We start from the raw sequence: 5691 nt of genomic DNA, 5'->3' as shown, positions 1-5691 counted from the left end.
TGGAACCCTGTACCTCTAGCCATTACCGGAAGCTCAGGTTCAGTCTCTACCTTATCTGGCAACCAGACTCAAGTAATTCATGCAGACTCCCAAAGGGCCTATCTACAGTATTCCATATATAATAATCTTTCTTTATTTTCAAAGAATACAAACAAAGCTATTGTTACAATGGCTACCAAGTTGGGGTTTTTTAAATATAAATAATCTCAATACTAAGATAAAAAAGACATTTATACTAATTAAAGCATTCATGAGAGCGACAGCAACTGTATTGGAAACTTAGGGAATCCCTTCTGAGATGGTTGGACAGGAAACCTTTATGAATAAGGTGCTAATTACTCATAACTACAAGGTGCATTCTGTATGATAAAATTAAGTAGAACCAAACTTAGTTCAGAATTTAGCCCAGAAGTTCTGCTATCTCTAATAGTCAGCACACCATGAGAAGCTTCTGAAGAGAGAACAAAACACTGAGACAGCGCAACTCTGAATATTATGGATAAAAACCAAAGTGGGCTGTTATCAAAGTTCAAGAGTAAATTCTTCTCTGAAGGTTTAAAACAAACAAACAAACAACAATGAAAACCTTAGTAACAGAGATTGCCTCAGGGTAAGGTAGACCTGTTTTTTGTATGTCTGAATTATTTTTAAACTGTGTGTGTGTGTATGCATACACACACACATACACACACACATATCACAATGAAAGCCAGTATTAACATAATGGATTTCTGGATCCAGAATGCCTCAGTTCAAATCCCAACTCAGCCACTTTCTAGCTATGTGATCACTTAATAACTATGTGACAATGGACGTGTTTCTTACTTCTCTGTATCCAGTTTCCTCATCTGTCAATGGTGATAATAATAGTTCCCCTCACTGGGTTGAGAAGAATCAAAGAGTTAATAGATATAGAGTCTGGCGCACAGTAGGCACTATGTAAATATTAGATATCATTATGTTAATTTTTAACTTTCTGAGTTAATTTTAGACTTACAGAAAGTTGCAAAAATAGTACAGGTATCCTTATCTCCATCACTTCCCTTCCCTTAATGTTAACATCTTATATTACCATAGCACAATTATCAAGAACAGGAAATGAACATTGGTACAATATTGTTAACCAAATGACAGACTTTATAGACTTTATTTATATTTCATCGATTTTTTTCCACTAACATTGTTTTTCTAAGATCCTATCCAGGACCCATATTGTATTCCTACTTAGTCTCCAAATGTGAGAGTTTTTCCTTGCAGACACAAACTTAACCAAATGATCAAAGTAAATATCACTAGTCATAAGACATATCAACAATATAAGTTCCTTGATATGATACACTAAAAAGGACATAACAGCATTTGGTTGTTTTCGTGCCGAAAATGCATAACCTCATTTCAATTATGAGAAAACGTAAGTTAAGCCAAAATTGAGGCACATTCTACAAAATAACTGATCAGTACTCTTCAAAAGTATCACTGTCATTTTTTAACATTTTAAAAATTAAGAATAAATTATATTTTTAATGAATATCTGTAAACCATGATAACATCTCAAAATTTGGCTAACTTTAATTCTAATTTACAGGTAGTTCCCCACTTATCAATGGAACCTAATTCAAAAGTTCATTTGGGGCTTCCCTGGTGGCGCAGTGGTTGAGAGTCCGCCTGCCGATGCAGGGGACGCGGGTTCGTGCCCCGGTCCGGGAAGATCCCACATGCCGCGGAGCAGCTAGGCCCGTGAGCCATGGCCGCTGAGCCTGCGCGTCCGGAGCCTGTGCTCCGCAACGGGAGAGGCCACAACAGTGAGAGGCCCGCGTACCACCAAAAAAAAAAAAAAAAAAAAGTTCATTTGAAGAACCATTATTTTCCACCAAGGTGATTTTTTTCATGACAGAGCCTATATTTCAAGTTCATTATGAGGTAACTCTATCTTAGCAGGCTAGCCTAGAAATCTAACTAACCTAACATATATTATTTTTCTAGAGAGAAAGGTATTATGGGTCTCAACTAGAGATGTCAGGAATCCATCTTTCTCTTATTTACTCTGTCCCCAACCTGATGAGCAACAGGAACTCTGCCTCTTTCCTGGTCTATCTAAACACATGCAACACCCCATTACTCTGCTGCTGTTAAACAATAATGCTGGTTCTTGGTAAGTCCCAGGACGGCTCCCCTTTTACTCTAGAACTACTTCTCTTTTCCCTTTCCCAAACTCTTGGATTCCTGGTAATTTGAGACCTATTTCTGGAGCCTTCAGTTTTGGCAATATGTTCATAGGCCTCTTTTCTCAGGCTTCCCAGACTCATCTCTGGACTCTGCACATTCTTCAGATTTTGAGAAGACTCCACAGGTGTAAGTAAAAGTCTCCCTCCACTAGTTTAACTCTTACAGAACTCCATCTACTAGCTGGGCTGATCCTTGGCATCCTTCCAAATATGTAAATTCAAACTTAGAGGGTTCCAGAAGGGACCTGGGATGAGGAGAGGTAGCAACTAGTACTCTAGAAAGGATTTAGAATATAGGCTAGAGAAAAAATGTTAGTGGAATGAAGGAATGAGAATAAGGGAGCGGCACTGCAATAATTAGCGCTAATGTCCTAACGTAGCTTCCTTGCCTCCTACTCTGCCCTTCCCTGTTTTCCCTGGAAGAATCTAAGGCCTTCATCTGGTATAAATTCCCAGGGACAGGGACTGCTGGCTGCCTAGTGCACTGAAATCAACTACTGCCTCTGACCAGACTGTCTGTCCATCTCAGCTAATTGTAGAAAAGAATACAGTCTTCTTCCCTTTTTCTCTCTCCCTGGAATAAGCAAAGTTTTCTAACGGTTATGACTTCTAGTCATGACGGGGAAATAGAGTATAAACGTGACTAACAAAGGGCAAGTTTTAAGTCACAATAACCATTCTCCTGGTATTCAATGAAATATAAATTAAATGGGGCTCTACACTTTCTCAAGCTTTTCTGATTGATTTCTCTCACCGAAAACCTCAGATTCTGTTTATCCCAAATTGTTCCGTACTTGGTCCTCTACTTCAATATTCTGAGCTTTCTATTTTCCGGGGAGGTTTGGGTCTGGAATTATACAAACCCCCGAGGTTCCCTTTCACTCCCCTGTTTCATCACAGAAGAAGGGAACTCAGGTAGGCTTTTTCATTGCTCTTGTCCTCTGACTCTAGTACTTATTAAATGTATTAAAAGTCATTTGACTTGGGGAAGAGTTACATAATCTTGTGAAGCCTCATTTTCTTCATCTTTAAAAAGAGGATACCAGTGCTCTTTCCTACAGAATTATTGTAAAGACTAGTGAGACACTACGTACAATACCTGGCACATGGCAGGTATCCAACAAATGATCGCAAATATTATGGTCTCCATCACCCATCCTGCTACCACCAACTGGCACAGATGCAAGGTGAGAAGTAGGAGACCAGAGCTGAGGAGCAAGCCATGTTTCCCTGACCCCACCTCCTACTGATCAGCTACCCACACATTAAAATTAAAACACTAAGGGGTGTCTTCAAGATGGCGGAGGAGTAAGATGTGGAGATCACCTTCCTCCCCACAAATACATCAAAAATACATCTACGTGTAGAACAACTCTTACAGAACACCTACTGAACGCTGGCAGAAGACCTCAGACATCCCCAAAGGCAAGAAACTCCCCACATACCTGGGTAGGGCAAAAGAAAAAACAGAGACAAAAGAACAGGGACGGGACCTGCACCAGTGGGAGGGAGCTGTGAAGCAGGAAAAGTTTCCACACACTAGGAAGCACCTTCGCGGGCGGAGACTGCGGGTGCCGGAGTGGGGAGCTTCGGAGCCATGGAGGAGAGCGCAGCAACAGGGGTGCGGAGGGCAAAGCGGAGAGATTCCCGCACAGAGGATCGGTGCCGACCGGCACTCACCAGCCCGAGAGGCTCGTCTGCTCACCCGCCGGAGCGGGGGCGGGGCTGGGAGCTGAGGCTCAGGCTTTGGAGATCAGACCCCAGGGAGAGGACTGGGGTTGGCTGCATGAAGTCAGCCTGAAGGGGGCTACTGCACCACAGCTAGCCAGGAGGGAGTCCGGGAAAAAGTCTGGAACTGCTGAAAAGGCAAGAGACCACTGTTTCGGGGTGCAGGAGGAGAGGGGATTCCTTCCCAGTGTGCCCGTAGAAGGCAGAACACCACCTAAGCCAGCTCCAGAGACGGGTACAAGCCGCAGCTATCTACTCGATCCCCAGAGACAGGCATGAAACGTTAACGTTGCTGCTGCTGCCACCAAGAAGCCTGTGTGCAAGCACAGCTCACTACCCACACCCCACCCCAGAGCCTGTGCAGCCACACCACTGCCAGGGTCCCAAGATCCAGGGACAACTTCCCTGGGAGAACACACGACATGCCTCAGGCTGGTGCAACGTCACGCCAGCATCTGCCACCACAGGCTCGCCCCACATTCCAATTATGACTACCATACCCCTCCCTCTCCCCAGCCTGAGAAAGCAAGAGAGGCTTAATCAGCCTCTGTTTTAACCCCCTCCTGTCTGGGTGGGGAACAGACGCCCTCAGGCAACCTACATGCAGACGCGGGGCCAAATCCAAAGCTGAACCCCGGGAGCTGTGTGAACAAAGAAGAGAAAGGGAAATCTCTCCCAGCAGCCTCAGCAGCAGTAGATTAAATCCCCACAAGCAACCTGATGAACCCTGCATCTGTGGAATACCTGAACAGACAACAAATGTTCTCAAAATTGAGGTGGTGGACTTTGGGAGCAACTGTAGACTTGGGGTTTGATGTCTGCAATTGATTTGTTTCTGATTTTTATGTTTAGCTTAGTTTTTAGTGCTTGTGATCATTGGTGGATTTGTTTATTGGTTTGGTTGCTCTCTTTTATTTATTTATTTTTATTATTTTTTATTTTATCATTTTTGAATTCTTTTACTTTGTTTTATTTGCTTTCTTTTTTTTTTTCTCTCCCTTTTCTTCTGAGCCATGTGGCTGACAGGGTCTTGGTGCTCTGGCCGGGTGTCAGGCCTGAGCCTCCGTGGTAGGAGAAACAAGTCCAGGACATTGGACCACCAGAGACCTCCCAGCTCCACGTAATATCAATTGGCAAGGGTTCTCCCAGAGATCTCCGTCTCAACACTAAGACCCAGCTCCACCCAACGGCCAGCCAGCTCCAGTGCTGGATGCCCCATGCCAAACAAGTGGCAAGACAGGGATACAATGCCACTCATTAGCAGAGAGTTTGCCTAAAATCGTACAAAGTTCACAGACACCCCAAACGGACGCAGCCCTACCCACAAGAAAGACAAGATCCAGTCCCACCCACCAGAACACAGGCACCAGTCCCATTCACCAGGAAGCCTACACAACCCACTGAACCACCTCACCAGTGGGGGCAGACACCAAAAACAACAGGAACTACGAATCTGTAGCCTGTGAAAAGGAGACCCCAAACACAGTAAGTTAAACAAAATGAGAAGACAGAGAAATATGCAGCAGATGAAGGAACAAGGTAAAAATCTACCAGACCAAACAGATAAAGAGGAAATAGGCAGTCTACCTGAATAAGAATTAAGAATAATGATAGTAAAGATGATCCAAAATCTTGGAAATAGAATGGAGAAAATACAAGAAACATTTAACAAGGACTCAGAAGAACTAAACAGAAAACAATGATGAACAACACAATAAATGAAATTAAAAACTCTCTA

The sequence above is a fragment of the Phocoena sinus genome, chromosome 5, assembly GCF_008692025.1.
Source record: "Phocoena sinus isolate mPhoSin1 chromosome 5, mPhoSin1.pri, whole genome shotgun sequence".
Lineage (NCBI taxonomy): Eukaryota > Metazoa > Chordata > Mammalia > Artiodactyla > Phocoenidae > Phocoena > Phocoena sinus.
Note: the sequence above shows the minus strand (reverse complement) of the source record.